This window comes from Salvelinus fontinalis, chromosome 28 (genome assembly GCF_029448725.1).
Source record: "Salvelinus fontinalis isolate EN_2023a chromosome 28, ASM2944872v1, whole genome shotgun sequence".
Taxonomy (NCBI): domain Eukaryota; kingdom Metazoa; phylum Chordata; class Actinopteri; order Salmoniformes; family Salmonidae; genus Salvelinus; species Salvelinus fontinalis.
The window spans coordinates 23805113-23822689 of NC_074692.1; the positions used below are offsets into that span (position 1 = coordinate 23805113).

Here is a 17577-nt window from a genome sequence, read left to right on the forward strand (position 1 = left end):
GCTGTACTTAATGAGTGATGATAACATTTTGACACCTTAAAAATGAAATGCATATATATTGCCAAGCTGTATAATTTTAAATACTAGCATAAATTATTGGAGCATTCTTATGGATTTGGCAGAAAGAAAGGTTTTAGAAAGACTACCAGCAAATAATATTTTTAATATTTGATAATATTAGATGTATTGATAATTTTATCATATCCCGAATTAAAGCCTCAAAACACATCTGTATCATTCATGTTTTACTTTCCTCCTACAAAGCACCTTACACCATAAAAACCTTACAGCTAAAATGCTGACCAGCGTTATGAGCAACATAACTGCTAGCAGCGTGACTATGACATCAAAAGAGTGGTAGGTGAATCAGGATATCTTGTAGGACTCTCCTCAGATAAGCTGCTCCTTTGTTCCATATCACAAACTTGATCCAGAACATGGCAAAGTCCAGTGGCTTAATGGTTTGGTCCATGTGCAGCCTGGACAGCCTTTGCATATTCTCCCTGTAGGACGACACATAGAGCTCAGCCTTCACTGCCTCCAGGAAGACATCTCTGTCTAAGGTGGCGATATCCACTATCTTAGCCACTCCCTTTAGCCCTCATCCTGTTGAGGTTATCAGGCTGGTCGAAGATCAACGGGAGGCTGACTATGAGGACACCTTGGTAGATGGCCTCCTGGACTCCGTTGGTGCCCCAGGAGGTCGTTCTGTGAGAGCCAGTCCACCAGTAAGGTGTTGTTGCACATGGAGGTGGATCTCTTCCCAGCGTGTCTCCAGATGACCTTCTGAGGCAGTTGGGCGAATGCAGTGGTGATGTCCTCAGGGATGTCCTCAGGAAACTGTTCAAACAAGGTGCCTAGGGATATAATGATGACCCCATGGTCCCTGGAGCTCTGGACAAATTCCTCCATGTCCTGGGGAAGCGACATGGAGGGCTTGCACTGGAAGCTGCCCATGTAGACCCCTTTGGCATGGTAGGACTCGGGAAATCAAAGATAAAGTAATTCATTATGAGTCAAATGTCTGCTGCCTGGAAGAACGTCATGTAGTGAACGTCAGTGTCGAAGTGACAAAGTTTAGCTTGGGTTTAGGAGATATGCGATTTGAAAATAAGACATTTTTACCCTCTCAAGAAAAGTAATTTTGTCTGTCAACTTTGCTCCTATTGTTGGGGCATACTTTTGGTCATGTAGTGGATGTGGACACCTGCTCGTCCAACATCTCATTCCAAAATCATGGGCATTAAAATGGAGTAGATCCCCCCTTTGCTGACATTCCAATTCATCCCAAAGGTGTTCAATGGCGTTGAGGTCAGAGCTCTGTGCAGGCCAGTGAAGTTATTCAACAAGCCATTTCTGTATGGACCTTGCTTTGTGCACAGGGGCACTGTCATGAGGAAACAGGAAAAAGCCTTCCCCAAACTGTTGCCACAAAGTTGGAAGCACAGAATCATCTAGAATGTTATTGTATGCTGTGGTCGTTAAGATTTCACTTAGTGGCGCAGTGGTAACTTAGTCTCTATTGATAGCTGTGCCACTAGAGATTCTGGGTTCGAGTCAAGACTCTGTCGCAGCCGGCCGCGACCGGGAGACCCATGGGGCAGCACACAATTGGCCCAGCGTCATCCGGGTTAGGGGAGGGTTTGGCCAGCAGGGATGTCCTTGTCCCATCGTGCACTAGCGACTCCTGTGGTGGGCTGGGCGCAGTGCACGCTGACACGGTAGCCAGGTGCATGGTGTTTCCTCCGACACATTGGTGCGGCTGGCTTCCGGGTTAAGTGGGCATTGTGTCAAGAAGCAGTGTGGTTTGGATGGGTTGTGTTTCGGAGGACACAGGGCTCTCGACCTTCCCCTCTCCTGAGTCCGTATGTGAGTTGCAGCGATGAGACAAGACTGTAACTACCAATTGGATACCACGAAATTGGGGAGAAAACGTGGTAAAAAATTATATAAATAAAAATGTAAAAAATATTTTACTTCACTGGAACTAAGGGTAACCTAGCCAGAACCATGAAAAACAGCCCCAGACCATTATTCATCCTCCACCAAACTTTACAGTTGGCGACTATGCATTGGGGCAGGTAGCGTTGTCCTGGCATCCGACAAACCCAGATTTGGCCGTCGGACTGCCAGATGGTGAAGCGTGATTCATTACTCCAGAGAACGCGTTTTCACTGCTCCAGAGTCCAATGGCAGCTTTACACCTGTAACGGATTTCCTCTTCGTCTGAGGCGGAGTAGCAAGGATCGGACCAATGTGCAGCGTGGTAAGTGTCCATAATGAAATATTTAATGAATCAACAGAACACTGAACAAAATAACAAAAGTACAAACAAACAACCGAAACAGTCCCGTGTGGTGCAAACACTGACACAGGAAACAACCACCCACAAAACACAATAGAAAACAGGCTACCTAAATATGGCTCCCAATCAGAGACAACGACTGACACCTGCCTCTGATTGAGAACAATACTAGGCCAAACACATAGAAATATAACAACACAACAAAATATAGAAAAACAACATAGAATGCCCACCCCAACTCACGCCCTGACCAACTAAAATAAAGACATAAAAAAGGAACTAAGGTCTGAACGTGACAGTACCCCCCCCCCCCCCCCCAAAGGTGCGGACTCCGGCCGCAAAACCTGAACCTATAGGGGAGGGTCTGGGTGGGCATTTCACCGCGGTGGCGGCTCTGGTGCGGGACGTGGACCCCACTCCACCATAGTCTTGGCCCACTTATGTGGCGCCTTTGGAGCGGCGACCCTCGCCGCCGACCTCGGACTGGGGACCCTTTCAGCGGGCCCCGAATAGACGGGAGACTCCGGCAGCACCGGAGTGAAGGGGGACTCCTGCAGCTCCGGAGTGACGGGCAGCTCCTGACTGACGAGCGGCTCAGGCAGCTCCTGACTGACGGGCGGCTCAGGCAGCTCCTGACTGACGGGCGGCTCAGGCAGCTCCTGACTGACGGGCGGTTCTGGCTGCTCCGGACAGGAGGGAGACTCTGGCTGCTCCGGACAGGAGGGAGACTCTGGCTGCTCCGGACAGGAGGGAGACTCTGGCTGCTCCGGACAGGAGGGAGACTCTGGCTGCTCCGGACAGGAGGGAGACTCTGGAGGCTCCGGACTAGAGGGCGTCGCTGGATGCTCCGGACTGACGTCCTTCGTTGGAGGCCTCATGCCATGGATCCTCACCGGAGGTTTCGTGCCATGGATCCTCACTGGAGGCTTCGTGCCATGGATTATCACTGGAGGCTTCTTGCCATGGATTATCACTGGATTGGAGAGACACACAGAAGGCCTGGCTCTGGGAAAAGGCACAGGACTCACCAGGCTGGGGAGACATGCAGGAGGGTTAGTGCTTAGCACAGACACAGAACTCACCAGGCTGGGGAGACATGCAGGAGGCCTTGTCCTTGGCCGAGGCAACGAATGCACTGGACCGTGGAGGCGCACTGGCGGTCTCGAGCGCAGAGCTAGCACCACTCTTCCTGGCTGGATCCCCCCTGTAGCCCGGCAAGTGCGGGGAGTTGGAACAGGCCGCACTGGGCTGTGCTGGCAAACTGGAGACACCGTGCGTAGGGCTGGTGCAGTATACCCCGGGCCGAGGAGACGCACTGGAGACCAGACGCGCTGAGCCGGCATCATCCCTCCTGGCTCGATGCCCACTCTAGCCCGGCCGATTCGAGGAGCTGTGATGTAGCGCACCGGGCTATGCGCGCGCACTGGGGACATCGTGCGCTCCCCCGCATAACACGGTGCCTGCCCAGTCACTCTCTCACCACGGTAAGCACGGGGAGTTGGCTCAGGTCTCCTACCTGAGTCCGCCAATCTACCCGTGTGCCCCCCCCCCCCCCCCCCCCAAAAAAATAATTCTGGGGCTGCCTCTCGTGCCCGTTACCTCGCGCCGCTCCGCTCTAGATGCCTCCAGCTCCTCTTTCGGACGCCGATACTCCCCCGGCTGTGCCCAGGGTTCTTTGCCGTCCAAAATTTCCTCCCATGTCCAGGAGTCCAGAACCCTCTGCTCCTGGTTACCACGCTGCTTGGTCCTTTTCTGGTGGGTGGTTCTGTAACGGATTTCCTCTTCGTCTGAGGAGGAGTAGCAAGGATGGGACCAATGTGCAGCGTGGTAAGTGTCCATAATGAAATATTTAATAAATCAACAGAACACTGAACAAAATAACAAAAGTACAAACAAACAACCGAAACAGTCCCGTATGGTGCAAACACTGACACAGGAAACAACCACCCACAAAACACAATAGAAAACAGGCTACCTAAATATGGCTCCCAATCAGAGACAACGACTGACACCTGCCTCTGATTGAGAACCATACTAGGCCAAACACATAGAAATATAACAACAGAACAAAACATAGAAAAACAACATAGAATGCCCACCCCAACTCACGCCCTGACTAACTAAAATAAAGACATAAAAAAGGAACTAAGGTCAGAACGTGCAGGGCAGAAATTTGATGAACTGACTTGTTGATAAGGGTGTATCCTATGACGGTGCCACGTTGAAAGTCACTGAGCTCTTCCGTAAGGTCATTCTACTGCTTGTCTATGGAGATTGCATGGTTGTGTGATCGATTTTAAACACCTGTCAGCAACAGGTGTGGCTGAAAGGATGGAAGTTCAATACATAGCTAGATGTAGAAGGCTAATGTTAACTAGCTCACGTTGCCCATGAAAGGAAGTTAGGCTAGCGAGCAAGCATTTTAGCCAGGTAGCCTAGGACAATTTTTTTTTTAAACTTGCACTGTATGACAGAGTGATAGACCGTTTTGTCGACAGGATGATGTCATTGGCATTTCTCTATTCACCAGTAGGGTGTCAACATGTTTGTTCTACTTGCATGAACGCACGCACACACAGACACAAATCAGAACCATGGACAGCCATATCAAATTTAGCTTAGGTAAATTGGACACAATTGTTTTGGTATCTTTTATTTGTCACTGTATTACACTTAGCATAGGTGATTTGATGATGTTGAAATGTTGGTTGAAATTGTGCTGGAATAGTGAGATGTTAATTAAAACATCACGATGCCCCAAAAGGTGAAAACAAAACAAACGTTTCAGCCTCAGGCCATCATCAGTGTAAATCGTTGGCACACACACCTGGCTTGAAGGATAATTGCACACTATGAGGTTGGAATAATACTGTAAAAATTATGATAATGCCCTTTTAGCATAATAGGCGGTCTGTTTGTTTGAACAGACCGCCTGAAATTTCTGCCCGTTTGGTAGGTTGGAATTTTGGCGTGCCTGGTGACATCACCAAGCAGTAAAATAGTTAATAGACCATTAAGAAATAGAGTTCCAAACCTCTCTGCCAGTGCCAATAACAGCTAGTTTTCAGTTTTACCCTCCCCACTCAGACAACTGTTAAAGTGGAATTACACAAAAAATATAAATGTGTTAGTTTTCTTCCAGACGTAAAAATAATGGCCTGATGTGATTTAAGCATTAACATGGACTCACAACATCCAATTGTGTTGTTTCTCTATGAACAATTGTACTTTTGAGAGTGAAAAACAAACACAATCTAAAACCAGATACATTAAACTGTGTAAACATAATTTGGGAAACATGTCAAATATAATTTGTGGAGAAAATCTGAGATTTCATAGGGCTCCTCTTAGAGTTGTTTATTAACAATTATTTCACCAGGTATACTGACAGAAACGTGCACTTCACTTCTTTCTCTTGTACACTAAGGACCCGGAGAAGATTTGCAGGGATGAGAAGAGAAGAACGGGCCTATTTGAAAGCAATAAAAAAAATTGTAGCTCACAACATGTTTCATTTGTTAAAAGTAGCTCTCGTGCTTGAAAAGGTTGGAGACCCCTGATGCAAAGTAACAACCTCCAATTATTATTATTTTTCATAATATATACAACTAAAGTATTTATATCAGCTCCATCAGACACCAAAAGGTATTTCATTTTTACAATTATTATCCAAGTGTTTAAAGGCCTTGATTGTTTAATTCTAACATTATATTATTCAAACATGTAATACAAATCTCCAAACGTATTTTTCTTATTTCGTTAGCATTTTAGCATGTTTTTCTATATTTAGAACATAAAACAACATTTAAAAAGCAAACATTATCCCTTAGGTCTAGAACAGCAAATACCTAAATTGTTTAAGCATATGTTGTGTAACAGTAATTACAATATTTTTTCTGAATACTGACAAAAAAAAATATCTTAAGGGGGTTAGCCATCAATGAGAGAGTTGACAACCGATTCTCAAAACATACAGTACATGTACATATTTTTGCCTCTAAAAATAGTTCAATAAAACCTTTGTAAAATACAGAAAATGATTTGTTTGAAAATCCCCAATAAAAAGATGGTGTATGACGTGTTTACAGTATATGCTATCTGGGGGCCCTGACCTCCGGGGGACTCCAGAGTCTGTCAGGGGACCATTCAAGGCTATTCTCAAACAAATCAGTGTTGCTGGGACTTGTAATAACACATTATTGTTACTGCATGATGAAATTGTCTTGCCTGACAGTCATATCTCCATCCAATCTTTTCATTATTTTAGCAGCAGTGTGTTAGAACTGTGGAGAGCTGCAACATGATGTCAATGTACACTGTCTTCAGTTTCATCCCTTGCTTCCTACATATTTGCACATTTGCACTTCTATTTGCACTTCAGATGACCTTAGCCACATGCAGACAATAGGCCTACTCAGAACACTAGGCCAAAGGGGTGTCATAAGGTGAATGCACCAATTTGTAAGTCGCTCTGGATAAGAGCGTCTGCTAAATGACTTAAATGTAAATGTGGATGTCATAAGGTGAATGCACCAATTTGTAAGTCGCTCTGGATAAGAGCGTCTGCTAAATGACTTAAATGTAAATGTAAATGTGTTCCAATCTAACAAGCATGCCAGACAACCTAAGAGCAGCTACTTCACCACTAGAGAGAGTGAGTAACAGAAGAGAGTGGGCTGTCAGTGCAGTGTGGGTTGGTAATGTTGGGCAGAAAGGAGACAAAAAGAAAGTCGACCAGACAGACAAATAGACAGGAGGGAGGGCGGACACTGACAGGCTGGTGAGTACAGTGTGATGGGTGGATGGCTGCAGTAGGTGTGTAGATTCTCATGTGTATAACATACAGGCAGAGAGATAGGGAAAGGAAACAGGCAGACACAGGGAGGAAGCTGGGCTGAAGCATAAAAACAGAGGAGATTGATTTCCAGAGCGTTTGCACCTGCCATTTTCAGAAGGGAATAAAATACACAACACAAAGCTAGAACCATGAAACTGTCTTCAATTTTAAGACTTTATACACTTTAACATGTTGTTATAAAACTCCTATAGGTTTTACTACCTCTGGTAAATAACAGGTGCTAGCACTGTATACATGCGTGCAAGCTGTACACACACACAAATGCTCAGTAAATCTGACCCTGGCCCTTGTACAGTGCCTTCAGAAAGTATTCATACCCCTTGACTTATTCAACATTTTGTTATGGGCTATTAGATAACCACAAAGCTATCCCACTCTACCACTGCATTTTCTAGTGTGTTAGCAAGTTTCTAAATGAGTTACTCCTGTGAACATTTGGCAATGCATTCTATATGTGTGTGTATGGTAGCAGAATTTGGGGTGAGCTGTTGTGTTGGACTGTGATATTATGCCTTTCACAGACTCCAGGGAAGGCTGCTCCCTAACACAAGGCCATTGTGTTCCGGAACTGTTGATTCTATTGAAATAACTGTTGTGTAACAACATGATTGTATTATTACCTCCCAATATATAAGGGACATGTAACCATTTCTTCCTAGAGTTCTTCCCTGTGAAATCAGAGATGGATCTCCCCTGCAGCTGCTTGTATTAACGATTATTCTATTATATCATTAAATGGTCTCTGCCTTAATCTTTGGATCGAATTTTCCACAACATGTGGGACTACGAGGCTCCCTCTTTCAGGATCTCACCATCCAACAAGTGTACAGTAACTTATGTACTTCGGCAACTGTTCTGGTCATAGATGGGTTGCTATAGTGATATCATCACCCACATGGTTTTTCTCACACACACACACACACACACGCACACACACACACACACACACACACGCACGCACACGCACGCGCACGCACACGCGCACGCGCACGCACACGCGCACGCACACGCACACGCACACGCGCACGCACACGCACACGCGCACACACACGCACACGCGCACACACACACACACACACACACACACACAACATTCTCCATCTATTCTACATTCCTCAATGTATTTGTAAGATAATGAATGCCCTTCAACACAGGAGGGAAAAATGCATATTGTTAAATGACAAATGTTAAATAATTTAAAAGCTAAATCTGCATATGGATTAGTTATGGCCACTCCTGAAGTATCATTCCATTACTCACACGGTGATGTTTTGCAGATAAGCAATTGAAAAATCTCTGAAGTCAGTGCTATCTTTAAGTGGTCCTTTCCATTGTGGAAAAAGTATTTTCATGTAAATGTCACGCCCTGACCTGAGATATCTCTGTTTTCTTTATATTTTGGTTAGGTCAGCGTGTGACTAGTGTGGATTATGCTAGTTTTTGTATTGTCTAGAGGTTTTGTATTGTCTAGGGTTTTTGTATGTTTAAGATTTTGTAGGTCTAGGCATTTGTATGTTTATGGTGGCCTGATATGGTTCCCAATCAGAGGCAGCTGTTTATCGTTGTCTCAGATTGGGGATCATATTTAGGTAGCCCTTTCCCCTTTGGTGTTTGTGGGTTCTTGTTCTATGTTTAGTTGCCTGTCTGCACTATTCATATTCGCTTCACGGTTCGTTTTGTTGTTTTGTTAGTTTGTTCAGTGTTCAGTGTTCATTCTTTAAATAAATAGAATGTACGCATACAACGCTGCGCCTTGGTCCGATTCATACGACGAACGTGACAATAAAAGTCTTCTGCGTGACGTAAAGTAGAGATATGCACACACCTCCGCACCTAGTCACAGGAGTCTAATACAGTTAGAGAGTAAAAAAAGAAATGATTGAGCCCACTCATTTTACTTCCACTGCTCCTTTCAGTCAACTGTTATGGTGAAATGACGATGTATGTAAATGACATTTTTCATTACATAAATCAAACAAAGTCTTCAGTGTTTAATCCACTGGTAGAAGGCACAACCACAAATGCTTCTTTGGGAAGAGAAAATGAAGGTAGAATGTTCTCAAGAGATAACTACTTCGCCTCCAGTTCAACCACACACACACACACACACACACACACACACACACACACACACACACACACACACACACACACACACACACACACACACACACACACACACACACACACACACACACACACACACACACACACACACACACACACACACACACACACACAGGTTTCCAGGCTTACATGAGAGAATGACTCATAAGGTAATGTGCTGTGTAGGAGTTTCAAACATGTGCCTCATTAAAGGTGAGATAGGTGACCCAGCTAGCACATTTGGTTCCTTGGAAGATGTGGGAATATATGTTTTTTTTTAACATTGGTTGTGGGAACGAAGCCAAATGTTTCCTGACCGGTAAAACTGAACGTTTTTTTAAACGTTCTGAGAAGAGAAGTGAAAATTTTGCCTGTTCTGTGAACGTTTAGTTTTAGGTTGCAGGGAGGTTCTGAGAACGTTGAACTCTGGTTCCATTAAAGTTTTCTTGTCAGGTTTTATTAATGCTCTGAGAACAGAAATAATAGGTTATTTGGAGGTTTTTTAATAACTTCCTAAGAACTCACACAGAATGTTTCAATATGACTTTTAACCTTTCTAGCCCAGGGGTTACGCTAGCGGAACACCCACAACATTCCGCTAAAAAGGCAGCGCGCAAAATTCAAAAATATTTTTTAGAAATATGTAACTTTCACACATTAACAAGTCCAATACAGCAAATGAAAGATAAACGTCTTGTTAATCTACCCATCGTGTCCGAATTTTTTAATGTTTTACAGCGAAAACACAACATATATTTATGTTAGATCACCACCAAATCCAAAAAACACACAGCCATTTTTCCCAGCCAAAGATAGAGTCACAAAAGCAGAAATAGAGATAAAATGAATCACTAACCTTTGCTAATCTTCATCAGATGACACTCATGGGACATCATGTTACACAATACATAATGTGCATATTTATATCCACAAATCTCGGTTTACATTGGCGCCATGTTCAGAAATGCCTCCAAAATATCCGGAGTAATTACAGAGAGACACGTCAAATAACAGAAATACTCATCATAAACTTTGATGAAAGATACATGTTTTACATATAATTAAAGATACACTTGTTCTTAATGCAACCGCTGTGGCAGATTTTTTTTAAACTTTACGGAAAAAGCATACCATGCAATAATCTGAGACGGCGCTCAGAAATACACAACATTTCTCCGCCATGTTGGAGTCAATAGAAATACAAAATAACATCATAAATATTCCCTTACCTTTGATGATCTTTCTTCAGAATGCAGTGCCAGGAATCCTAGTTCCACAATAAATTGTTGTTTTGTTCGATAATGTCCATTACTAGTGTCCAATTAGCTACTTTTGCTAGCACGATTAGTTCACATGTCCAAACGCTGGTGCCGGTCCAGACAAACTCGGACGAAAACTTCAAAAAGTTATATTCCAGGTCGAATAAACTGGTCAAATTAAGTAGAGAATCAATCTTCAGTTTGTTATCATATATATTCAATAACGTTCCCAACCGGAGCATTCGTTTTTGTCTACAGAGTAATGGAACGCATGGCCATATCATGACTAGTGCGCGTGACCAGGAACTAGCATTCTGCCACACCACTGACTCAAATAGCTGCCATCCGGCCCCACATCACACTAGAGGCTTCATTCCACGTTATACTGACTGTTGACATCTAGTGGAAGGCGTAGGAAGTGAGAACAGATTCACATCTCACTGCAATGTTTATAGCCGATGAGTTTAACATCAACCAGCCCCAGAATTTCCACTTCCTGTTTGGAAGTTTGCCTGCCATATGAGTTCTGTTATACTCACAGACATAATTCAAACAGTTTTAGAAAATTCAGAGTGTTTTCTATCCAATAGTAATAATAATATGCATATATTAGCATCTGGGACAGAGTAGGAGGCAGTTCACTATGGGCACGCGATTCATCCAAAGTGAAAATGCTGCCCCCTATCCCTAAAGTTTTAATAACACTGTCAACTTTTTTGAACTTGTAGAAACTAATTTCCTTAGGCATTAATCATGCAAACATGTCTTTTTTATTGTGACATGGCATCAGTGAGATTCAAACCTATAATATTTTGTTTTCTATCCATGGAAATGGTCCACTGCGCCACCAGGATGGAGGACGCAAGCTATGGTTTTTTACAGATACAAAGCTGTTCATTTTAGTCTGTTTTAGTCAAGACCCCATTTCAAAGGAAACAAGCACTCATTAAGATCAGGTGTGGCCAATTAATGGGTGTGGCCAACACATCTGAACAGACTTAACAAGATAGAGCATAGAGAGAGTTTTGTTGGTTCTGAGAACGAAATGTAAATGTTTTTAAATAACATTCTTGGAATGTTCTCTTAACGTTACTAAAGTTTTATTGTGGTTTTTATGGAAAGTTTTTTAAATAACATTCTTAGAATGTTCTCTGAACGCTAAAGTTTTCTTGTGGTACATAAAGTTTTCTTAACGTTCTCGGAACATAACTTTAAATAGAACCATGACAAAACCTGTAGAAAACGTTATGCTGAAATACTGAAATTCCCTCAGATGCACATTGTTTCTTAACTTTCTCTGAACTATTTGAGAACATTCCCAATGTCAAACAAGTGTTAGAATGTTCCTAGAATATTACCAACATTTAAATTAAATATAACCATGTTTGAACTTTTAAGAAACGTTCCGTTAAAGTAAGAAAATATCAAGAAAATCATGTTTTTTTTTCAAGTTCCTTAAATGTGCTGAGATAGTTGCTTGGCTTTGGAACAATCTTTCACCATTCCCAGAAAGTTGTGGGAAGGTTGTATGCAAAATATATGTTTTTTAGAACATTATGTGCTAGCTGGGGAGAGGGCTCTGTTAAGATCCTGCTGTGCTGTGCTGCATGGCACAGTGTGGGGGAGAGACAGCAAGTACTGCTAACACCCAATGCCCTGACGATAGCATGGAGACCAGCCTGCCAGCCACAGCTTCACCATGTGCAGACTGAGGAAAGGACCCTACAGACCACAGAGATTTGTGTTCTAACTCATAATGAGAATGTTACGGTAATGATGCTAAAATGCCTACTAGTGTGAACTTGTGAACTCTACAAATGGATGAGGACTTTGATTCAGCAGCACCTGAGAGATCAATCAAAGATGATCTCCTGTGATTCTGAGCTCCAGATGATTTCAGAGGTTTTCTCTTGATCACAAATTAAGTGGCTCAAAACAAAACTGTAAAGGCTTTTATTTATTCTCTAGTACCTAATATGATCAGAGGCTTAAATGCTCACTGGCCTTCAAAGCCCTGTTCTGTAATATTGGCAGACGGTGAGCTGTATTGAAATTGTCTAGCCTCCAGGAACACTGCATTAAAGCCTTATACCTGCCTGGAGGCGTCTGAGTTCAGCTGTTTCCTGTTCCTTCCAGAGGCAACGTGACATGAGACACAGAGGAGAGGGACAGGACACAATGTTCCTGAAGGCCCCTCTGGATACTGATGGGGACTGAAGTGACTGAGGTTAACGCTAATGCTCAAGCACTATTCTTTGAAATGGGATCATTACGGCCACGTAGAAGCGCTTGATAAATCTTTAGAGGGTGTTTCAAAGATTTCAATAGTACATTTAAATAGTTGTTGTCTGTTCAGTGTGACATGTTTAATGAGATGAATACAAACTGCCTGATTATATCTGTAATATCACAATTTTACCTTTCTGCCCATTTAGTGCAGCAGCAGCACTATAATAATGATTTATTTATTTTATATAGCGCTTTTCATTACAAGTAGAATCTCAAAGAAAGCTTATGTATTTTTTATGTAGGGATCTGGCAGTTCTTGTGTGTTGGTCTTCCAAAACTTCAGCTGACAGGCAGTTGGGAAAAGTACAGTCGTGGCCAAAAGTTTTGAGAATGACACAAATATAAATTTTCACAAAGTCTTCTGCCTCAGTTTGTATGATGGCAATTTGCATATACTCTAGAATGTTATGAAGAGTGACCAGATGAATTGCAATTAATTGCAAAGTCCCTCTTTGCCATGCAAATGAACTGAATCCCCCCAAAACATTTCCACTGCATTTCAGCCCTGCCACAAAAGGATCAGCTGAAATCATGTCAGTGATTCTCTCGTTAACACAGGTGTGAGTGTTGACGAGCACAAGGCTGGATATCACTCTATCATGCTGATTAAGTTCGAATAACAGACTGGAAGCATCAAAAGGAGGGTGGTGCTTGGAATCATTGTTCTTCCTCTGTCAACCATGGTTACCTGCAAGGAAACACGTGCCGTCGTCATTGCTTTGCACAGAAAGGGCTTCACAGGCAAGGGTATTGCTGCCAGTAAGATTGCACCTAAATCAACCATTTATCGGATCATCAAGAACTTCAAGGAGAGCGGTTCAATTGTTGTGAAGAAGGCTTCAGGGCGCTCAAGAAAGTCCAGCAAGCGCCAGGACCTTCTCCTAAAGTTGATTCAGCTGCGGGATCGGGGCACCATCAGTACGGAGCTTGCACGGACAGTGAGGTGAAGACTTTTGGAGGATGGCCTGGTGTCAAGAAGGGCAGCAAAGATGCCACTTCTCTCCAGGGAAAACATCAGGGACAGACTGATATTCTGCAAAAGGTACAGGGATTGGACAACTGAGGACTGGGGTAAAGTCATTTTCTCTGATGAATCCCCTTTCCGATTGTTTGGGGCAACCGGAAAAAAGCTTGTCCGGAGAAGACAAGGTGAGCGCTACCATCAGTCCTGTGTCATGCTAACAGTAAAGCATCCTGAGACCATTCATGTGTGAGATTGCTTCTCAGCCAAGGGAGTGGGCTCACTCACAATTTTACCTAAGAACACAGCCATGAATAAAGAATGGTACCAACACATCCTCCGAGAGCAACTTCTCCCAACCATCCAGGAACAATTTGGTGACAAACAATGCCTTTTCCAGCATGATGGAGCACCTTGCCATAAGGCAAAAGTGATAACTAATTGGCTCGGGGAACAAAACATCGATATTTTGTGTCCATGGCCAGGAAACTCCCCAGACCTTAATCCCATTAAGAACTTGTGGTCAATCCACAAAACCCCACAAATTCTGACAAACTCCAAGCATTGATTATGCAAGAATGGGCTGCCATCAGTCAGGATGTGGTCCAGAAGTTAATTGACAGCATGCCAGGGCGGACTGCAGAGATCTTGAAAAAGAAGGGTCACCACTGCAAATATTGACTCTTTGCATCAACTTCATGTAATTGTCAATAAAAGCCTTTGACCCTTATGAAATGCTTGTAATTATACTTCAGTATTCCATAGTAACATCTACAACAGACATGAATAGAATATGTGTCACCAGTCACCACCAATCTGGTTTAATTGAAAGTTAATGCAACAATTAACAAAGATTCCCATCTCTACAAAGTGCTTTAAACTACAGATACCTCTCTCTCTCTCTCAGAACACATTTTAGTTCTGGTGATTGTTATCATGGTATCTAATGGCTGAGTTGATCAGCAAGTTGTTCACCTGCCACAAACCTACTGAAGTCACCTTTAGGCAACATAAATATCCCAGGTCATAGCCATGGTTGGTCATGTTGAGGAGTTTGATGTGGAGACATGTTAAGAACATCTGAAGGTACCACTTAATGTGAGGTCTATCAGGCCTCCCGAGTGGCGCAGAGGACTAAGGCGCTGCATCGCAGCGCTATAGGCTTCACTACAGATCCGGGTTCAATCCCGGGCTGTGTTGCAGCCTTGCGTGACCGGGAGACCCATGAGGCAGCGCACAATTGGCCCAGCGTCGTCTGGGTTAGGGGAGGGTTTGGCCGGCTGGCATGCCCTTGTCCCATCGCGCTCTAGCAACTCCTGTGGCGGGCTGGGTGCATGGTCGCCAGTTGGATGGTGTTTCCTCCGACACATTGGTGCGGCTGGCTTCCGGTTTAAGTGAGCAGTGTGTCAAGAAGCAGTGTGGCTTGGCTGGGCTGTGTTTCAGAGGACGCATGGCTCTTGACCTTCGCCTCACCTGAGTCCGTACAGAAGTTGCAGTGATGGTACAAGACTGTAACTACCAACTGGATACCATGAAATTGGGGAGTGAAAGGGGTAAAAAATATATATATATATATTTTAATCCATTAGTCCATCCCTATGGAGACCCTTGAATCGATTCTGTATGTCAAGGGTGCTTCACATTAACATATTAAACGCTCAAACATGTCTAGTATTCTGTGCTTTATGCAAGTGTATTGGAGCAGAGTCATCATGCAGCTGAGTTGGTGGTGATGGGTGCAGTGTGGGTGTTCAGAGGTGACGGAAATCTTTATTAAGACACAACGTGACTGGCCCTCTTTTGCGCATTGTCCGTAAGATTCTATGTAAAATCAAACATCTCACCTTTCCTGCCATGTGTGCTTTCCAATCACGTCAGCTCATAGATGGTGTTGGATGTGGAGTGGTATGATGATGACTCAGTCATTTGACTCACAGATTTGGATGTGATTAATTATGCATACCCGAGTACAGTAAGTAATGCATCTGTGGAACATAGAATATCCAAACACTCCCTTTCAAATGGGCCCATGCTAACTAACAGGCCTGGGCCTATTCATTGTGCATGATACCATATTACTGGGCAGGTTGGCATTTATTGTCATTAATCCTGCCCTGGAGGCAACTCTGCAGAGTGGTCACTAGCTGGCACAGCCAAAAAGTCATAACATCTGATTTTAAACCTAACCCTAACCTTAAAAACGTCCTCCAGTGATTTTTTAAAATGTTCCTGTTGAAAAGTGATATCTGAATTATAAATACAGTAGTAGACACAGAAAAAGGTTAGTGACCACTCTGCAGAGTTGCCTCCAGGGCAAGATTAATGACAATATGTTTTGAGCAAAATAGTGTTTTTCAGAAACAACTGCAAACTTCAAGGAGTAGGGCATTGAAGGAGTTGATCTGATGGGGATTTGGGATGGCATCTGCCTCCCCCTTGCTTGAGGAACAATAGAGGAGCAATAGAGAACAAAAGAGGAAGGCTCACCCCCACCACCCACACACACACTTTGTGCTATGTCACGACTTACCTTGACCACCTACTGAGATGTGCCTTTGGTGAGTAAATCAGGTGTTAAATAAAGAAAATGAGACAAATACCTGAGGTGGAGTTACTCCACCTCAAGAATTCCATTTGGCGAAAGGCTCGGCACATGCATACTCAGGCTGACTGGCTCTCGTTCAGGCAAATTAGAAATAAGTGCACTCAGGCTATCCGGAAGGCCAAAGTTAGTTACTTTAACCTCTCTGCGCTACGGATCCCTTTAGCGGGATCATTTTCCTAAACAACCGCTGAATTGCAGGGCGCCAAATATTACAAAAAATATTTATAATCATGCAATCACAAGTGAAATATATCAAAACACAGCTTAGCTTGTTGTTAATCCACCTATCGTGTCAGATTTTGAAAATATGCTTCACAGCGAAAGCAATCCAAGTTTTGTGAGTGTATCAATCAATGCTAGAACAGCTAGCCCCAAATTAGCATGGTCACGAAAGTAAGAAAGCAATAGAATGAATCGCTTACCTTTGATAATCTTCGGATGTTTGCACTCACGAGACTCCCAGTTATACAATAAATGTTCTTTTTGTTCGTTCGATAAATATTACTTTTATAATAAAAAAACACCATTTGGGTTGCGCGTTATGTTCAGAAAACCACAGCCTCGTTCCGGTCCTGAAAGGCAGAAGAAAATTCCCCAAAGTATCAGATTCAAAAATATTACAAAAAATATTTATAATCATGCAATCACAAGTGAAATATACCAAAACACAGCTTAGCTTGTTGTTAATCCACCTATCGTATCAGATTTTGAAAATATGCTTTACAGCGAAAGCATCCAAGTTTTGTAAGTGTATCAATCAATGCTTGTTCAATAAATATTACTTTTATAATAAAAAAACACCATTTGGGTTGCTCCTCCCTCTTTTTCCACCGCTACAAAGTTTCTCCCTGCAGGCAGTCACTGAGTCTGAGGTGCTAAAGGAACTCCTTAAACTTGACCCCCAAAAAACATCTGGGTCAGATGGTTTAGATCCTTTCTTCTTTAAGGTTGCAGCTCCTATAATCACCAAGCCTATCTCTGACCCTTTTAACCTGTCTCTCCTCTCTGGGGAGGTTCCCATTGCTTGGAAGGCAGCCACGGTGCATCCTTTATTTAAAGGGTGAGATCAAGCTGATCATAACTGTTATAGGCCAATTTCAATTTTTGGAAAAACTTGTCAATCAACTGACTGTCTTTCTTGATGTCTATAATATTCTCTCTGGTATGCAATCTGGTTCCCGCTCAGGTTATGGA

General features: G+C 43.2%; 1 pseudogene; it reads right to left on the minus strand.

Moving 5' to 3' along the window:
* Positions 1-234: 234 nt before the first annotated feature.
* Positions 235-1190, minus strand: LOC129825761 (UDP-glucuronosyltransferase 2A1-like; annotated as a pseudogene).
* Positions 1191-17577: the final 16387 nt, after the last annotated feature.